General features: G+C 39.0%; 1 long non-coding RNA gene across 2 annotated transcripts; it reads left to right on the forward strand.

The window, feature by feature from the left end:
• The first annotated feature begins 1,217 nt into the window (after positions 1-1,217).
• Positions 1,218-20,158, forward strand: LOC135297894 (uncharacterized). 2 transcript variants are annotated; one of them, XR_010359821.1, is made up of 5 exons: positions 1,781-1,907; positions 2,103-2,176; positions 3,605-3,691; positions 16,006-16,063; positions 20,140-20,158. It is a non-coding gene; the product is annotated as an uncharacterized LOC135297894 (long non-coding RNA). The 2 variants fall into 2 exon arrangements; XR_010359822.1 differs by lacking the exons at positions 1,781-1,907; positions 2,103-2,176 and adding an exon at positions 1,218-1,480.
• Positions 20,159-20,897: the final 739 nt, after the last annotated feature.

Here is a 20,897-nt window from a genome sequence, read left to right on the forward strand (position 1 = left end):
GAATATGCAAAGGCTCCAGAAAAACTGGAGGTGGATATTTCTGGTTTTGCACAACAATCAGGGGAAGGCAACTCTCCCCACACAAACCTCACTAGTCCTCTCTGGATCAGCAGGGAAAAATCCACCCTCTTCCTGCAAGCAGCCTCCCTACCAGAAAGAGGTCATTGATATAAAAAGTGATCAAGATATAGTCTCATGTCAGAGGCATCAAATGTCCAAGGACTTGTTCACCTACAGCAACCTTAAACTCCCTTATTTTAATATGCAATCCCCCTCCAAACATCAGCTTAAATCTTAGCTTACCAGACACCATGTTAAAACAATTTTGATTCCTTCTCCAGCTGGCTCTTTGGAACATCATCCCAGTAATTCACCCTTTTTCTTTTTTTTTTTTTTACCCTACACTTCATGAAGACCAAACTTAATTTTTTTTAATTTCAGAACCTTTTTTCTGTTTGATATTTGTTCTCCAAAAGTATCTGTAGAAAGTTATCCCCTCTGAAACTCAGTTGGTAAGGTTAAAAAGTCAAACTCTTTTATTCTGTCAACTAAGTTTAAATAACATTTTTAGAATGGAAAACACCTGAATCCAAATAAATTCCTCGGCAGCTCATAGTCATCTTCCATCTAATGAATGATCTTTTTTGTTTTCCAATTTAGAAATCCTCTATATATAGGGAAAAAAAATACTGTTGAGTATTTTGAGTGCCAAGTATTGTAATTTGAAACTCTCAAGTTTCATCTCATGCTTTTCATTTCAGCAGCCCGAGTCATCCGATACATCCTGCCTTCTTTTAATGGATGATTCCCTCCCCAGCCTGTTGTTTCAGCCCTACATCCCAGCTTTATGATCAATTCTGAATTTCAGAATCCCACATTTAATTCTCTATATTTAATCAACAAATACATTAAACAGATCTGTCACAGACTGATCATTTGAGGACACTAACAGTGGCCTTCTTTGTCCCAGTATCCCCTTCTGCACATTCTCGACAGCTTTTCAATCCACCCTACATTTGCTTAATTGCCATCATCTCCACCTGCAGAACCAAATAGACTGATCACACAAAAAAACCCCCTTTGTTAACAGGTGATGCTATATAAAGCCTATATTTTCCTTCAAAATATCTTTTAATACTTTGACTAGTAGCAGGATTGGTTTCAAGCATGGTCTCGGGAGGCAGCTGCCAAGGCAGCTTTGGTGCCTGCTTTCTTGTCCCTGCTTTCTCTTGCTTCTGCTTCCCTGACACCTTTTCTGACTGGGAGCAGGAGCTGAGAGAAGGGAGAAGAAAACTGTGTCACTTCCAGCTCTTTCCTTCACTGTCTGACCAGCTGCTGCTCTCAATCCCAGTTGATGGCTGGAGGTAACAGGAAAGAACACAGGAGAATGAGAAGACTGGGACCAGGGTGAAACCTGAGAGGGTTCCAGTGTGGACACTGGTGCAGATCCTTCTCCTGACGTGATGAAAAGAACAAGAAGGTGATTTTAGAGGTGGTGAAAGGAGGACTGCTATTTGCTGTTATAGACTGAAGAATGAGGAACTGAGCCAGAAGAAAAACATCCTATGGAAATAAAGGCTTATGGGAGGGAGGGAGGGAGGGAGGGAGGGAGGGAGGAAGGAAGGAAGGAAGGAAGGAAGGAAGGAAGGAAGGAAGGAAGGAAGGAAGGAAGGAAGGAAGGAAGGAAGGAAGGAAGGAAGGAAGGAAGGAAGGAAGGAAGGAAGGAAGGAAGGAAGGAAGGAAGGAAGGAAGGAAGGAAGGAAGGAAGGAAGGAAGGAAGGAAGGAAGGAAGGAAGGAAGGAAGGAAGGAAGGAAGGAAGGAAGGAAGGAAGGAAGGAAGGAAGGAAGGAAGGGCCTTTCTATGGAGTGAAGGCTCTCTGGAAGACACCAGAGATTTGGCTGGCAGGGTAGGGACAGGGGAAAAGCTCCTGAGACCAGTCTCTCCCATTTGCCATTACTTCACCAGAACTTTTTAAAGCTCCTTCAAGCCTGCTATTGCTCACTCTTTCCTCCCAAAATCCTTCTTTGCTCCATGACAAAACTGAAATGTCACCCCAGAACAATAAGAAATAAATAAATGTCTCTGATTCTCACCCATGCAGTGGCAAAATTTCATCTAAGAAGCCCTGAGTTGGCCCTGAGAAGAAGCAAGAGAACAGAGGTTGGGGGGGAGGAGGTAGAGTTATTTTTTTAAAAATTGTTACTGTTTTTGATACTGTCTAATAATACAATCCTTAAAGTCCATTAAAAAACCTTGCTGCTGGATTTGGCATTTCCTGTACTAGAATTCTTCAGTCTAGAAAGCAGATTATCTGGATTTTTTCACACTCAGCAATCTAATCTTCATTTCATAGAGCTCTGTTGTGCTCCTCCTGCTTTGCTTAGAGCTACTGAGTGCAGAGCAGTTACAATGACTGATTTATATCAGAGACCATGTACAGTGTGCAAAACAAAGAGTTAACATCCTAATCTTCTTGCATTCACACAGAAACACCCCAGTGGAGCCAGACACTGAGATAATGAAATTATAGCTCAACAGGAAGATCCTGAGAAAGGATTGTAATGGTTTTAATAAACAAGAATTGCCAAAGTTGGGGAGAGAGGCTTTCTGGAGGCTTAATTAATCAAAACATCTGGGGAACACCTAAGCAACCATGATAAATAGTGCAAATAATTGATCTTTATGTGAGTACTTTACCAAGCCAGGATGCAACTTCCTAATTTAGCTGTGGAATGATATAGAGAGTGCAGAATGTAGAAAATGTCCATAGGTTCATAAAATCATAGGCATGTTTTAAATATTTTTTTAATTATTACTCTGTTGGTTGGCTAGGAAATGTGGTTCGGAAAGCAGAGCCCATAATCTGAACGGAGATGTCTGTTGCACCATTTTCCTGTGAGGGACTGTACAGTAAGAAATTGTATCTGGAGGTTGCACCAAGGCACTTCATAAAAGCTGGGACAGAATCTCAAATGGCATCTTTTCTTTCAAGTTTAATAATTTTTGATTGTTCTATCCTGCAGGAGGAAAGAGTCACTCAGACAAATACCTGGTTCAGAGCAGCATTTCTCACGTGTGCCCATGTGCTCTCCATGAGAAATGCATCACTCTAACCACACTTTTTATGACATCCTGGCATCAGCAGAACCAGCTGTCGAGGCTAATGGAAGTACACAATCTTCCTGATGATTTCTGGAATAATCCAAAGGAGAAGATGATGACAATTACCTTTGAGACACCTGCCTCTAAAATAGCACATGCTCATTTTAAACAGCCTGTAATCTCACCTTGACTGACTGCCAGGCTTCATTTGGATCCTTCATGTTTAATATATTATTTAGATTGCATGGGTTTAGTCCTGAAAGGAAGCAATTTAGATTAAAATTAGCAATAGAGTGTGGAATTATACTGACAGTCAGTGGAAATTAAGACAGTTGTTTCAGAAATATCACTCTGTGCTCTACATGTGCCTCTATGCTACTAAAAATGTTTAGGCAATGTTAAGACATGACAGTTAAATGCCAAAAATTACAATTCTTAAATTAAGGTGTCAGGCTGATGTTTTGCTCTTTTCTTTGTTTCCCAATGCATGACCAACACTAGAATGTCACACCCACACCTCTGGCTGTTGATCAAACGGAGAAATGCAGAGAAGGCTGATCAAGGAAAGGAGAACAGATTTCATGAGAGGTAAGTAAAGGAGGGCTGGTTGGTTTGTTCGGTCAAATGAAATATGAGTAGAAGCTGATTAGAAATATATCCAAGATGATACAACAAAAAGAAAGAAATAACTATTTATATCTGAAGAATAATCTTGGTATGAGATCATCATAGTAGAAATCTATCACAATAATTTGATGCTGAAACACTGCAAAACACCGACTGGCTTCTCATTTTAAATCACATGCAATGCAGCCCTATGTCCTTTAAGTCTTGAAAGGGGAGGAGTTGTGATGATTACCTCCTTTTTATCTTTTTCCTGCAGAAAAATGGGTGAGGGAACTTTCAGCCAAACTGGCAAAAGTTTCTGAAAGTAGAAGGTAATCAGGTGCACTTTGACACCCAGATATAAATCTGCTAATGGTGTTCACTATGTGTCATGATATATGGAATTGCCATTCATCTTAAACAGCAGGCAGTTATTCAGGGGAAGTACAATTTGCAGACACTGACAAGCCCTCATGCATGAGTTCCAGCTTCATTTCTTTCACTTGCTGGGGCCACATACCAAAACCAGACTCTTATAAATCAGTCACGTTAGTCTAATCTTGAGGTGACACTGCCATGGACATGCGTGGTGAGACTTGGATAGAAAAGAAGCAGGCAGACTTGTCAACACTGGGATTAGTTGCTGTTCCTACTCCAATAATATTGTTTTATCAAAATGTAGTCAAATAGCAATCATTACTTAACTATCCATCTATGCTCCTCAGAATGGTTCTTACATTATTGTCTATGCATTAATGTTAGTTATATCTCCCATATGCAGCTTTATATTGCATAGTTAAGTTCCACAGAAACTGGAGGGGAAAAAAAATCACTTACCAACATTTTACAATATTTTTCTACTTTTTTTTTTAACATACAGCAGCTTCTACTGCCTTTTTATTTTAGACAACATATCTTTTCAATCCAGCCAGCCTTCAGTGGCAGTGTATATTTTTAGGGAGCTGTACAGCCATCTGGAAAGGTTTTATTTTTTGTTATGTTTATCCTTTGCACTTTTCAGATTTCTGTCAACATCCATGGTAACAGCTGCTATAATACTTTCCATTCTTGTGTGGTTTGAGAGCTGCACAATCCAATGTGGTTTGCAGTCTAGACTTCAATCAACCACCAATTTGTAAGACCAATAGTGGGGGAGTGACTCTGGAGAGTATTATAAGCTGCCATAAGTGTCATTTCTGTGTCCTTTTGCTCATGGTCTATTTCAGGGTGGTGGATCAGAAGACTATGCATTAGTTTTTCATACTCATGTGTGCATATATATATTTATATATTAAAAAAATCCTGAAAATTTTGACTCTTGAAAAACAGGTTTTGTGTTTGGTTTGTGGTTTGGATTTTTCTTTGTTTGGTTTTGGTTTTGTTTATTGGTTTCTTTTATTTATTTATTTATTTTATTATCTTCTATACTCCCATCATCCACTCTGTAAATTATTTTCCTTGCTTGGGAAAGCATAAACTCTAAAGTGTTCAGTTCATGTACAGTTCTATTTTATTCTTCATGAACAGTAGTAACTTGCATAGGTATAACATTGTTCAATTCACAGAATTAAAAAAGGTGGTATCACCTACAGGTAAAGACATAATAACTGTTTCAACAACAACAAAAAAACCCTGTAAAACAACTGTAAAAGCAGTATATAAACAATTTTTCTAAAAAAAATTAACTAAACCTGAGGGAAATATTTGTGAAGATGAAATCTAAGCTGAAATCTGAGTTGCTCTGAGTGCTAAAAGTAAAAAGGAAAAAAAAATTACCTAATGATTGCATAACATTTTGAAACAAGTTCCCCAAACATTTGTGGAAATTACTGGAAAGAAAAATATTTCAATAATTTCCTATCTTGAATTCAGGAACCTTATGGTATGTGATCTGCATTCAATTACTGGCCAGACTTTTAGGTGCTTACAGCCCAGGGAGCATCAGTGGCTGTGTCAGGGATGTGTGCTGAGCCCAGAGCTACCTGAACACCAACTGCAAGCACCGAGGTGAGACTAGTGCCCGAGCAGGTTATGTTTGGGTTTTTTAGCCTTCTGGGGGCTTAGTTGTTTAGATCTAAATTAATCTTGTGCATCTTCAGAGGCATGCAAGGCAGTGCCTGTTCTAATCTGGAAGCTGATGCTCCATTTGTGGCCAGTGGGGAATATGCAGGGAGCAATTCATCCGACCCTAAGACCTGAACAACCATTCCAGCTAAAAAAACTGTATATTTAGATCATAGAATTTTAAGGTTGGAAAAGCCCTTCAAGATCATTGAGTTCAACCATTAACACAGTACCACTGTGTTTGAACACTTCCAGGGATAGTGATTCCAACACTTCCCTGGACACCCTGTTGCAAGGGGAGTTAAAAAACGTAATTACTCTGTACTTGGAATTCAGTGTTTCATTTCAATCTCCTAAAATCAACTTTTGCACAAAGGTCTATGGACTGGGACATTAGTCTCAGAACACTATCTGAGTAGTAAGATATAAACATTTCTCCTTCTTTCACCTGGCAAGTTTAGAAGAAAAATATATTTCTGTGACTTATTCAGATTTTGCAGCAATAGGCAATGTAGGTACCCAAGTGAGGTCTTTATATCAAAGGAAAACTGAGTGCCTCTAATTGGAATCTGCCTTACAGTTCATGAGTTCTTCAGTTTTCCAGGGAGGGCTTCACCCTTCCCTTTCACAACCTAAACAGAAAAGCCAAACTGTAGCCAGCAAATTTTCATGATCTTATTCTACCTCTGTATCACAGGGAAAAATCACACGGCTCTATGAAGCCAAATCCTCCTTAAAACATTTAACTTTATGCAAAATTTGATTGGTCTTAAGGAATAAGAGAGGGAGAAAAAAAGCCCTGTGAATTTATATCCAGTGCAGTGTGTTGAACTGTAGGCCCAGCAACGTCAGCATATCAAGGAAAACAGCTCTCGGGAATTCTTAACATCATCGAGCAGAGAAAAGTTTGGTATATGATGTAAATATTGGACTGCCTGTCTTTCTATATTGCTATTGCTAAGTTCTTTACTGTTTAAGCTGTGTTGTACGGTACTTGTCAGTCTCTGTTGTACCTGAAAGTTCCTATAAACAAGCAGCATTATGATAAATCTCTTGAGTTTCCCTGAGGCATTTTTGCTGCTGCTGGAAACCTGAGGTCAGTGTGCAGTCAGTCCTGCAAACATCCCCCCTGACTATCAACTAGGACAGCATGAGTCTGGATGCTGTGACACTGGAATGCTTTAATAAAAAACTCACAATACAGAGCTTTGGGAATCAGCATCTTTAGGAAGTGTAAAAAATCTTTTTGTTTCTTCTAAGGATCAGGAAAAAAAAATCATGTCTGTCAAACCGTCAAATGTGCAGAAGAAATTGTCCCTGAGCATACTCTGTAAGTGCACAGACAGATCTGGCAGTGAGAGCCCTGTTACTTTATCGTGATCCACTGACAATTCACACTAAGGTTGCTGCCTCCTTCAAGGCTCAAGCTACAAGGAAACTAATTTCAGTTTGAATTAAATAGATAAATGAACAAAACTGGATATCATTTTTTCACTTTAGAGGCTGGAGGTCAGACTCAAACAAACTAAAGCAAGCTAACACCCAAAAATGACACCCCAAGATTTTGTGTTATGGTTCAGAAAATCTGAGTTAGTCATCTTGGGCTCTTAATGTAGAGCTGCTCCCAAGGGAGCCCTCGTAGCGTGAACTCCCTCTGTGGAGCCCTCTGGAGCAGGGCAGCAACTGAATAATGGTCCTGCCCAGCTCAGGGCTGTATGCTAGAGACAGGATACAATCACCCTAACTTTAGGCATCTGAGGAGGTTTTCTGTCTCTAAACTACCTCTGTGGTCCACACAAAGAAAACAAAGACAATTAAAGCACCTCCCAGGACACCTATTTCATGAGATGAAGTACTTCCCTAGATGTGTTTATTTGTCTCCACTTTCTGAGAAGATAACTTTTGAATGAGCCTGTTTCAGGGAGGTGAAAGTCATCATAGCCAGCTTAGCCCATTTCCCATTTTCATATATCAAGCTACATAAGTTAATACAGAAACACAGTACTGTAAGAAAGATGACACTTACTTGCACTGACTGGATCATTATGGGTATTACTAAAGTTCCTATTTACCTATTAATTTATCTGTGCCTGCTTATTTATTTTTTTAATGTGAACCAAAAGAAACAACCTGTGGTTTTGTCAGTTGTCAATTAAGTTATTCTGTATTTCCCAAAGTATGTCACCCTAAGAGAAATGCTGGCATTCCTGAGATTATAACTCATGAGAGTTTTCTGACATGGACAGGCAAGAAGTAAGAATTTTCCTACATGAATCACATGACTTTATTGCAGTGGCCAGTTTCAATCAACACCTGAATGGCTATGCTGTGCTTCTGTTCCCTTTGTACCCTCTACCACACCCAAATCAAGATCTCTACTGGAAGTCAGAACACTCTCTTGCAGCTTAGTTTTTCAAAATTATCTTGTCAGAATGACTCACCTCACATGTGTATGACAATACTTTACCATACGTCATTACATGTATGAAATCATGAATATGTTCTATTATAAATCCTAACCCTGGAAAATGAAACTAACATTACCCCAGTTTTCATTTTGAGATGAGCAATTGAGAAACTTTATTCCACGTGGACTACTTGGATGTGTGTGTAAAGAAAATACTATTGTTTTACTTGCAGAAAAACCCTGAAAAGCTTCCAAGGACTTTAAAAACAGTCTTGCTTTCAGTTACATTCAATCCTATAGGAAGAAAAAAAGAGAAGACTTTTCTTGTGCCATTGTGAGTACATCAGCAAGATCAGTGCAAAACTGTTCCCATTTCTCTAGATGACTTAGAAGAGCTGGAAGATTAATTTGATAACCCAGGAAGACTCATTCAGTCCATGTTTGCAGGCTAGCCTGAAATACAGAATCTCCTCTGAAACTCCTAAGTCTCCCAGAGTAAATCTGTGAGGATTTGTAACACTCCATTGCCCATCCACCTCTGTGTCCTTGCCCCCGTCAGCAGGGCCTCCTCAGGCAACTACCTGGGAAGCAATGTTGGAGCCTATAGTCAGTTATACAGCCAATATTTTTATTATATCTGCTGTCAGAACTTGCCACAGACCCAAGCTCTCCTCCATGACCATTCACTGCAGACCATGTCAGCCAAGGGTGGCGCAGTCAAGCACCTCTCTCCAGGTTTTACAACCACTGAGGAAGAAGAGGCTCATAAACAATACACCCTCTGCATATATAAATGCTGGGTTTTGTGTCTCCTGCCTATTAACAGGTGTATCTTGTTCTTCATGATCCAAGAAGAAAAAAATCATGCACACAAATAAAGACTATACACGTATCTTTTTTAAAATATAAATCAGAATATCCTTTTCTGCATTAATCAGGTTTTGTCCTGTAACACAGGGAACAAGAGTTTTTTTTAGAAAATGGTGTCATGCAGATTTCTAATACTTATTATCCTGGCTGAGATGATGAAGCTACTTTTGTTCTCCATACAAAAGTGGGTGCAGTGAAAATTGTGTGTGACTTGCCAGCACATTTGTGTTTTGAAGGGTTATTGATGTGAATAGCAGGTGAAGTGTAAAGAAAAGGCTCCAGCTGTTTCTTGTTTTGAATTCTTCCTTGGTGCAAGCACCAAGAGTAAATACTGGAATGGGAAAAGTTAAACTCATAAGTGTCTCTGTTACACTCAAAAAGAAAAGAATTAAAACCCTTTTTCTGTTGGTGTGCTATGCGGTTCTGCAACATTGATTTTATTCACACATAGTGCACAGCTGTTTATTGAGTCTGACCCTTGAGGGGAAGCTGAAGAAACACTGGAAATGAAACCACTCAGAAAAAGACAGTTTTCCTTTCCTGTTTACTTGATAGATGTTTTATATCTTAAAAAAAAGCAGAAAAAAAAGGAAACTTTTTATATAGCAGTGACATGCAAAACATTGTTTTGAATATTAGCATAATTATTTCAATACTTCTGATGTTTTTCCCATCTTATTCTCCAGAACATTTGCTTTCACTAAAAATGAAAATAGTGGAGAAGGTATTGTTGTTATTGTTCAGGAGAGTATAAAAAAAAATAAGCAATGCTGTTCTTTATTAGAATAATTTAGTAGCCAGACCATCTCCCTTTTTTTATACTGCCTTAAATGCTACTATAAACAGCCTTAAATATGTCATTGCCATTCTGTTTGATTGTTTTGTCAGATTGAGAAATATAAAATACATAATGGGTTCAAACAAAGATTGAAATGAGGTAACCACATTCAAATCCCTGAAGATCCAATTTTAAGGGTAAGCAGGATGACTGGAAAGTTGCCACCTGAGTACTTTTTGCTAGACTCCTGCAGAACTTTCCTTACTTAATACAATAATTCTTGAATCAAGCAGTACCGTTATTTCAATATAAGAATTTACATAAAAGCCATCCTTTTGGAACTGGAATTTTTCTTTAAATTAACAACACTGAAGACAATAAATGATCAAAAAAAATTATGCCTTCAGTCCCCCCTTTCTTCTTAGGTGCCTCTAACCTTCCAGTGGCAAGATCTGCCCAGCTGAAAGTGATTTCCAGAACCATCAATTCTGTATTCAGCACTGGACAATTCATCACAACCCGATAAAGCTAAATTCTATCAACTTGAAATGGCATATGTCTATGCTTTGAGACTTTTAGAGGAATTCAGATTTAAGAATTCCTTTAGTTTACTTTATATTGACTCAGCTCTAGTATATATGTCAAAAACTGAAATTCTCAATGTTCTTCTCCTGAAGGACAGCGTGATAAAATCATAAACTGCTGTGAGGATGTTACCAGAAAATGAGTGTTTGAACCTCAGGGAGGTTTAAAAAGCCAGGTCAAGGGGACTTGACAGAACACAGGATCCAAGATACAACCAGAGACAGAGCTGTCAAGTGCTCTGAAGACAGTTCAAACTCAGTGCTGCTTACAGACAGATCCAGTGGAAGATCTGAACAATGAAACAACTGATATACCAGAAAAGCAGATTTCTAGATATTTTGATGAGGGATGCTGAATAAATGCAGAACGTTATTATTTCCAACAGGATGGTAGGCTGACTATCACAGGGTTGGAATGAGAAATGCAGATTTTAATTAAAAAAAAATAAATTGCACATCCAGTTCAGAGTTAGGGAGAAACATTTCCCGGTGTGTTAACTTTCAGATTGCTGCACCAGGACAAATGGGTACAAGTTTTTCTTCCTCATTTTTAAGCCATCTAAGCTGGAGGTCAAATGTTTGGATAAAAGTAAGCCCGTGCAAATTTTCCTTTTGTTGTATGTAGACTATCTTTTCCTATTATATTACTTCTGAGTTTTATGTTAAAGTTATAATGCTCTTAATCTTCTCCTCTGTGATATCTACAGGAACAAGGACAATAGTGAAAACCTTCAGCCTGAATAGTTCAGCAGCTTAGGCCAGCACATGAATTGATCAAATGCAAATAATGTCCATGACAGTCTATGTTAGTCTGATTTATTTCAACAAATCTCAAAGCTGTATTAAAAAAAAAAAAAATCTCAATAAGGGGCTTAATATTTTGCTGCAATTAATGCTATTCTTTGGCTCATGCATAATGGACAATCACTAAATAAGCTCTAGCAACCTCACTGCCCTTTAAAGAACCAGCTGAAAGTCTTTTGCTCTGTAATACATAGAAGAAAATAGTATAAATTCAAAAAGAAAGGAAAATATTAAGGGACACATTTAAACCTGCAGGTTATATAACAGTCCTCTTTTATAAATCAGATCTCAGTAATATAATCAAAATTTCACCCTGAAGAACTATGGACTGCACCATCATAGAAGATCTAATGAGGATGAACCTTACAGATGTGAACACAAGCTTTCCCCCACTTAGTATTTCATAGTAACAGTGGCACCCAAAGAACTGCCTTTCCCAAATGAGGCACATCAGGCAGTTTCCAGATCTTGAGTGACAGATTATCCTCCTTCTAACTTCATATGAGTCCATATGAAACAAATGGTCCACTCCAGGAGAACCTGCCCTCAGAGTGCTACACATCCCTCATGTACAAACAGCACTAAACTACAGTTTTATCGTTAATTATGGGGCTCCTTTTTTCAGTCTTTGTGAATCATTCTTCTAATGATTCATAATGAACTACCTAAAAAGCCAAACAGCAGCACCAAATACCAGCAATGTCTGGAATATAAAAAAAGTAAATTCATAATAAAACTAAAGACCCACATTTCTAATGACAAATGGTCAATTATCTATGATTAATGAATTTATGTGATGACTTCAAATTAAGATGAAACACCTTTCCAAAATTTGTTTGCTATCTCAAAAAAACCCAGAAGACAGATGTGGATAATAGGCGGGGAAAAACCTGAAAACTGAAAGCCCATGCAGACCAGCTTGCCTAAGGCACCCTGAATCTTTTCCACAGCACACAAGGGATGAGTGTGGCCTAGAAGCACATTTAGGTGAAGCAGTAACCCCAGCAGAACTCACTGGGTATCCTCACAGCTCTATAAGTACCTGCAGGCTTCATACCAAACCAAAATCTGCAAAAAATTCCTCATCTGTCCAACTCCCATGCACTACTTGATCCTAAAATTCCTTTGAGATCTTTAAAACTGTTTTTAAAGTATTTATTTAAATATAATTTTCGTTTTTTTTTTTTTAACCAGTAACCATTTTTCTACAAGAGCATCTCTTTTCATTCCACAACTCCCTCTCACTGCTACAGACAAATACTGTGTTTATCCCCAGGCCCAAAGCAGATGCCACCAGCCCTGGCTTAGGCTTTAATTCCACTTGTTCTCTTTCAAATGAACATTTTTCAGCTATATCTGCTGATGGAATATGCCAAAAACAGCATCAGGACTGGCATCCCTTTTTTTTTTGCCCAAAGTTCTTCCAGATAAAAACCAGGGAACAAACTAAGCACAATAAAGTGCAGAATAGCAGAATAGTGCTGGAATCCCTGAGACCCCTCTACTTGCCACCAGCCTCATTCCTCACCTGACTGCAGCTTTCATTGCTCTGTCACTCAATACTGTCACGTGCACCCTTTTAAACCACATCTATATGGATGTTTTTTACCTATCCAAGATCAACTCATCCTCTTTTTTTTTATACACACCTGCACAAAATAATCTGATTCATGATATCAGCCTTTTATTTATTTCCTTTATTTACTTGCGTCTCAGCCCCCAGATTTACTCACATATCTCCCTTTCCAACCAGTCTACAGCTGAAAAATGTTATTATTGCTGATCAGAAAGGAAAAATGCTTTATTTTCCTGCCCCATTACTGAAACTCTGCAGATAGATTAGTTACAGGGCAATGGGTCCTCACCTCTTTCTGAAGCCTCTTCATTGTATAAAAATGTAAAGAAATATGGTGGAGCTTCATTTAATATTGCTCTCCTCCATATTAATAAATAGCTAGCCTGGAAAACCAATTTCCTCCATAAATTTGCAGATTGTTATAGATGACACTGTCTATTAGTATTTGCATTTAGGGACTTCCACTTACAGAAAAGCATGCAATTATGTCTTTGCTATTAACTATGCTACACAAAGATAAATGTTATTTAAACCTGCTGCAAATTCTAAAGGCCAAAGAGTTTTTATAACTAGGTCATTTTTAATGACAATAATTCGAGACTGGTCAATTCCCTGCCACTTAAAAAGAAGAATCAAGCAGATAGAACATATTTAACTTCAGCAAATTCCATTATTTCATGAAACAATTCAGCAATATATTGCTAGATCTTATACTCTATGCTTCTCTCTTTTTTCCAAAGAATTAAGGCTTAGCCTCCTCAGATTAGCTTGGGAAACTTTTCATTGCAAGAATTATCTACATGAAGACCTGGAAAATAAATGGGATTATTTTATTTTTGTGCAAATGGCTTCTTAGGCTGATATCTTCTTTTGCAGCTTTGGTTTAGGAAAAGTTAAAGCAAAGTCTCCACCTGGTGGCCAGATGTATCCTAATGAAATCAAAACATTTTGCTGCCTGGTAAACATGATATTTTGATCTCTTTCCTACTCATTCAAGACATTGTTTCAAATTTGATTACCTTTAAACAGCAGGCAAAAACTTTGGGTTGTAGAAACAATATCCCTAATATAGTGAGTATACAATGCTATTCATCTACCTCCCAGATCTGTGATTTTGCACACATTAACACCTCATTTTTGCCAGTGTCTTGTTATGATCACAGTTTTAATATACACAATCCCAAAGTAGCCCAAGCGGGTAAATAAAAATGTGAAGAAAGGTTTAACAGAGTAGTGAGCAATTTAAACTGAAAAACTCTGCAAATATCTTCTGTCAGAAACAAAAAAATGTCAGAGCACATTTCAATATAAGGAATTGGACATCCTCTGAGCTAAAAGAAAATTTTTTAAAAAACAGCAATTAGAAGAAAAGAGAGTTATTCAAATAAAGCTCAGTGTGGTGGGTTGACTCTGGTGTGGTGCCATGTTCCAACCAAAGCCCCTCTGTCACTGTCCCCCTCCGCTGGGGAGGGGAGAGAAATTATGACAGACTCATGGGCTGGGACAAGGGCAGGGAGAGATCCCTCAGCAGTGACCATCATGGGAAAAACAGACTTGACTTGGGGAAATTTATTGCATTTATTACAAATCAAATCAGAGGAGGATAATCAGAAATTAAACCAAGCTTTTAAACACCTTCCCTCTACTCCACCCTCAACTTCTTTCACAGGAGGATGGGGAATGGGGCTGTGATCAATTCATCACACGTTGTCGCTGCTGCTCCTTCTCCTCAGGGGGAGAACTGCTCAGTCTTCCCCTGCTCCAGTGTGGGGTCCCTCCCACAGGAGAGTCCTCCAGGGACCTCTCCAACACGAACCTTTCCCATGGACTACAGTTCTGCACAAACTGTTCCAGCATAGGATGCAGTCCTTTAGGGACAGGCTGTTCCAGCACGGCTCCCCCTCAGGTCCTGCACAGGGTCACAGCCTCCTTTGGGCATCCCCTGCTCTGTTGTGGGATCCTCCATGGCTGCAGGTGGATCTCTGCTCCCCCGTGGGCCTGCATGGGCTGCAGGGCACAGCTCCACCATGGCCTCACCAGGGGCTGCAGGGGAATCTCAGTTCAGGGACTGGAGCATCTCCTGCCCCACCTCCTGCACTGACCTTGGGGTCTTCAGGGGTGTTGCTCTCACATATTCTCACTCCTCTCTCCTGGCTCCTGTGCAATAACCTTTTCCCTCTTAACTCTGCCAGAGGCTCTGCCATAATCCCTGACGGGCCCAGCCTTGGCCAGCAGCGAGTCCTTTTTGGAGCTGGCTGACATTGGCTCTGCTGGACACAGGGGAATTTCTGGAAGTTTCTCATAGAAGCCACCCTTGTATTCCACCCACTACCAAAACCTTGCCATGCAAACCCAGTATAATCAGAAAGTTCATCTGGCAGTACTACTGGAAGTGATGAGATTAATCACAATTTTAAGGAAACCTGTTTGTGCATGTGCCATGCATGATGATTGCAGTGGATGACAATATAGTCCCCTGGTGATGAAGATATTTTTGTATTACAGGAACGGAACTTATATATAACTATTGGCCAAAGAAAATAATTCCAAGGAAATCAAATAACAATACATAAATTGTTTCGATGTGCTATAAACTACAAGTGCTTTTCTTTATGAAAGTGTTGTGATTATATTGTAACATTAATGCAAATTCTACATTAATATATTTCAAACTAAAACTTAATTTCCCCTTGAAACATTCTGTGCATAGTCCAGCTTTTCATCATTAATCTTCTGTTTTGAGCATCTCTGGTCAGCTAAGCCAATCACTAGTACAACTGCTCATTGGTTTTGACAGGGACAAAAATAATAGCGTGCCATAACCATCAGGACAGCTTTGGATCTAATGATCCAAAATTAAATGAATGTCTACACTCCCTTTGGCATCAGCTATCAAATCATAACTTGTTGGAACAAATACTGTGCATTCACACTGTAAAACTGTAAATTTATAGGCCATTGGTTCTTTAGTTATTTTGAGTTTCTGCCCTGATTGAGTACTTGCAAAAAAATCAAATACAGTGCTATAAAGACCAGCAAATTCTTTTGCTTAGCACAAAATCTTTCCTAAAGCCACTGTAGAAGAAACTTTCTCCTTCTATGTAAGTAAAAAATACAAATAATGAAAGTTCAGATCATATATGACTTATGAGTTTACAATGGAGACTAAGTTAGAAATTTTTTAAAAATGTTGCATCTTTCATGTATACATAGGAAAATGGACAGAGAATGTCTTTGAAACTCTACAGTCCTGCTCTTGCTCAAACAGCAGGTGAGAAAACCAGAGAGCCACTCAGGAATGCCGATGCATTCTTCCACATCCTTTCACTTTGGGGTTATTCCACTTAGTATGGAATGTCCATACAGCTACTGACACAGAGAATGACCAAACAGATCTGCACAGCAGGTCCACAGTGACCCCCTCAGTGTACCTGTGGGAACTGTGGCTCAGCCTTGGCCATGGCCTGAGGTCACCCCCAGTGCACAAAACACACACTGGGCTCACCAGGGGCTGCATCCTTGTGAGGATGAAAGGAGAAAAGGAAAGGAAAGGAGAAAGCATCACAATCACAACTTTCAGACCACTCATGGATATGGAGAGTCAAGGTTATAAAGACAACCACCTCAACCACCTTAAGAGCAAATTTGTAATTCTAAAAGAAAAATTAAGGAAGTATCCACACACCTCTACTTTGGCAAGTTATTCCTGATCTTGTATTTTAAAAAATTATTGTTTTTACTCACAGTCAGTGTGATACATATCAGTACAAAGACATATAAACTGTTACAACAGGAAAAAAAAGTTAATTTTTAAAGTCACACAGAAGTATTATAGAAAGAGAAGTACCTACAGAACATTCCCACATACCAAGACCACATCACAGAATAAAATATTTCAGAAGGAAAAAATACCTCTGAGGTAATCTCCTTCAGCCTCACAGGAAACAGCCCAAGCTGGCTCCCTTCAGGCATTTCATCTAATCTAGTTTTAAATAAGCCATATAATGAGCCTTCTACAGCTTCCCCTGGGAACTTATTCTACAGTCTCATAGAACTCGTTTTCAGGAAGTTTAAATTATTTTTAATTTCCTCCCATTACTTCTAGTTATATATATCATGTTATTCTTCATACAGTAAAACCTTTTTGAAATACAGTAAACAGTAATTTTTCTTTGTAAAAATCTAACCCTTACCATCATTAGTAAGCTTACTAACTTCAACAAGGTTTTCTTTTTCAAACTAATTTAATTCTCTTGAAAGGTTACAAAGTGAAAACCGATTAAAAAGATTTCATTGTTTATAGATATAGATATAGATATATATAAAGTATAATAATGTTGAAAGGTATCCTATAAACATGACCCACTCAAAAATTAGGGTTATTAGTATCAAGAAGATCCATTAGGTGAGTGTCCATTCCCTTAAATTGAAAACCTCCTTGTTGAAAAATACTTGGAGTGTAAGAATAGCAGAGAAGGGGAAAAATCTCAGTGCAAATTCTTACTGTCTAGGTGAAACAGTCATTGTCAAAATAAGCTACTTGTTTATTAATAAACACTTCTAGCTCAGCCTTATTTACTCTCTTAATCATATAGATCTATCGAAGGCACGTGCTGGGAAAAAGCCATTACACCAGAAGATGTGTAAATTTGAAAGAAATAAGCTAGGAAAAGGGCTTTTTGGTACTGTGGTATATTGTCTCACATTGTTCAACCACATAATGACGGTTCCTTGTTATTGATAGTTCTGGTAAAGGATGTCTATACCTGGAGAGTGGCATGGAAAGTAACTGGGTACGTCTGTACTACCTGTGTGCTGCATCACCATGTGAAGCAGCTGGCCTGAATACAATACAAAGTCTGGTACTAAGCACTAACCCAGTTGCCCAAAAGGGACCAAGATTAGTTACCACAGAGAAACTATCTGTTCCCAAAATGAATCACCTAAAAGTAGTTCAGGTCTGTGTACAAGACACTGTCTAATCCAAGAAAATAATAGTTATCAAGGAGTAACCCAGCCTGGACTGGACCTCTAAAGGCCATTTGGTGTGACTCCTGCTCAAGGAGCCAGGCTAACCTGTGACAGCAACCTGTGCTCAAAGCAGGGGCAACTCCAAAGCCAGGACAGGCTGTCCAGGGCCACGTTCAGTCAAGGGTTTGTATCTCCAATAAATGGAAAAGCTACAGCCTCTCCAGGCAGACTGTGTCAGTGCTTATCTGCTTTCACTGGGAAAAATTATTTTTCTTGCATCTGTCTGAAATTTTCCTTGCTCAGTTGTGCCCATTGCTCTTCCACTGCACACCCCTGAGAAGAGTCTGGTTGTTTCCTCTGTACCTTCAGTTCAGGCAGATGAAGACTAATTAAACCCAGTCTGTGTGTAGATGTCCTCACCACACAGGCACGATGCTCACACACATTCAACTTACCATCCATCAGAAACACAAGCATCTGATTTTGGACACACCTCCCTTTTTGCTGCAAAGCTGCATTGCAGCCAGCCAGCTCCCAGCTTGGACTGATGTATGGGGTTGTTATGAAGCCAAAAGGATTTTTAATTTTTAGACACTCTAAGTGTGCCTCCCCTGGCCCTACGTGTGTCCACATTGCTCAAAAGTGGTCCCTAGTTCAATCTTCCTAATCCATCCTCAGATATGAGAAAGTATCAATTGAAAAAATCCCACCACCAGTCAGTTTTATTTTAAAAATATACTAAAATATTTTTGAAGAAAACTAACTGCATTAAATAGGTTGCATGAACTAAATGTAAGGAAATCTTATAGCAAGCATTAAGCAGAATTGTATTGTCCATTTTCAAACTTATTTAAAACAACTTGTTCAACAGCTGCTGTACCTTCAGGCACCTGCAACTACAAGCTGCCTCCCTATCTGATTTTCCAGTTCCTCAGGCACCAAGAACTATATTCCCAAGCATGCCCTGAACTACTTCAGTCTCACCAGCTCAGTGCTCCCACATACACCCAGCTGGAATCCAAGCACAGGCTTTTTTCACCTGACATCCTTTAGGGGACAGGCACCAAAAAGCAGCTGTTCTTTCTGCCCCTCAGGGCTCCCTGGTTATGAAAAGTCTTTTCTAAGAGACCACTTTGCATAATACATGGGCTAGACCTCCTAACCTATTTTTTTAAGAGTTGACACAGAAGAGAGTAGCAAAGACTAATCAGCACTTTACCAGTTAAATCATTCACCTAGAAAACAACGGATGTTTTCAGCTTGACAGTGTCCAAAAACATACCTTCCATCACCAAGCCATAAAGGCATTCACTCCTCTTGAAACTGCTCTACTGTAGAAGTAATGAACAGGTCGGAGAAGCAAGCATTTAGAGCACAAACCTTAATCTCTCTAATTCTGTACCCTAGCAGCTAGGCTACCAAGTCATACCCTTTCCTCTTTTGTACAAGGAATTCCAAACGCCTTGATGCACAGCTTCAGAAAGAAGGGAAACTGTTTTTCTCAACATGTCAGTCTGTAGGGGCTTTCTCTGGGTTGTGGCTATGAGTTTAGTAGGAACATTTTACTGGAACTCACAACAGCTGAGGAAGTGATGTAAACAGCACACACTGTATGAAAAATGAGCATTATCTTCTTAACTGGTGGATGTGACTGTTAACTGTGTTACATGAACTATTTTCAGATGTACAGGCACAAAGCACCTTGTTCTGGAAGGGTGCAAAACTTAAAATACATTCTCATCCTCATGTTTTTCTATGACAAATATGTAGACTGTTTTAAATCCCACATTGAGAGATCAGACTTTCCCCCATACAGACTACAGGAAGCTTTCATATTCCCAAAATGCTTCTGTGCCTGGGACACAAAATCCCAATGTTAGATACTGTACAAGCCCTTTGCTGATCTAGTGCCATAAAATTTTTAAAAGCATTACATCTCATTAGGCACAAAACAAGGTCTACTAAGTTTCACTTAACTTTTCCATCTGGCTATCAGAGCAGATTCCACAGCCCATGGCACAGGGCAGATGTTTTGGGATATGCTCTTAATGACTCATGAGTCCAAAGGGAGAAATGCTTAAATCAGCCAAACAGAAACACTGCCTAGAGGCACCTGAGAGGCCACCCTTCTTTAGCCAACTTGTGCTGCAGGGAGGTTCTTCCATCCACTCATTCACAGCCCTGTAGATCCGTAAAACTTATGTGCAATTTGCCTCATACTCTACTATGCTTTATCCTTTAAAACAGAAAATGAGGTATACATTCTACCAAGAAGTAGGCTGGTACAGTCAATTCAAATGAAGAAAATGCAAATTCTCCATTTCAGACCAAAGTTGGTCTTTCCCTTTTCTTACTTTTGTTTTTAATTTCTTTCAGGTGTGTGGTTTAATCCAAGAGCTATCAGCCATTTCCTCTCTCTTGCTCAAGGTGTCCCGCTTTGCTGAAAAGGATCCAAGATTAATTAGGGGAAATAAAGGATGTAAAATGTGGTGAACATGATAGAATTATGAAACTCCTAATATCTGCTCCCACAGTTGTTTCATCAATGAGTTTTTCATATAAAAATGCTTAAGAATTCCTTTGAGGAAAAAGTGGAGCATAGGTTTTCACCTGCTTAAGAAATTGTCTAGTTACTAGGCTTGACTCCTGTGGCTAGAGAGACATATCACAGCTCTTTAATACTTTTTAGTACAGTAAAAGGGGGTACAGCTTTAGTACAGCTTCAAGGGGGTGAGTACCAAGAAGCTTTTAGCTCGAAGGTAGGAAATGAGAGATGAAGGCTTGAACCCTTGGAGGCAGAAGGGGGAATACTGGCTTAATGCAAAAGTAAGTGAAATTCCATGTTATATGGAATGTCAGATTAGAGATCAATGGCTCCATGGCTTAAAAGAAAATGAACATAATTAAAGGGCTTGATCATATATTATGCGTTAAGTTCAAACTCCTATGAAATCAAGGTGATTAAACACTAAAGAATTAATCAGAATCAAAGTCCGTCAAATAGTGTTTTCCCCCTTAACACCTTGGTATTCCTTTAAAGTACAAAAATAAAAAGAATATTAAACCCATTTAAACCCCACTTTTATTCCATTTCTTCATATTTGCAGGAAAATAATTTAACAGAACTAGGCCTA

The sequence above is a fragment of the Passer domesticus genome, chromosome 3 (assembly GCF_036417665.1).
Source record: "Passer domesticus isolate bPasDom1 chromosome 3, bPasDom1.hap1, whole genome shotgun sequence".
NCBI lineage: Eukaryota > Metazoa > Chordata > Aves > Passeriformes > Passeridae > Passer > Passer domesticus.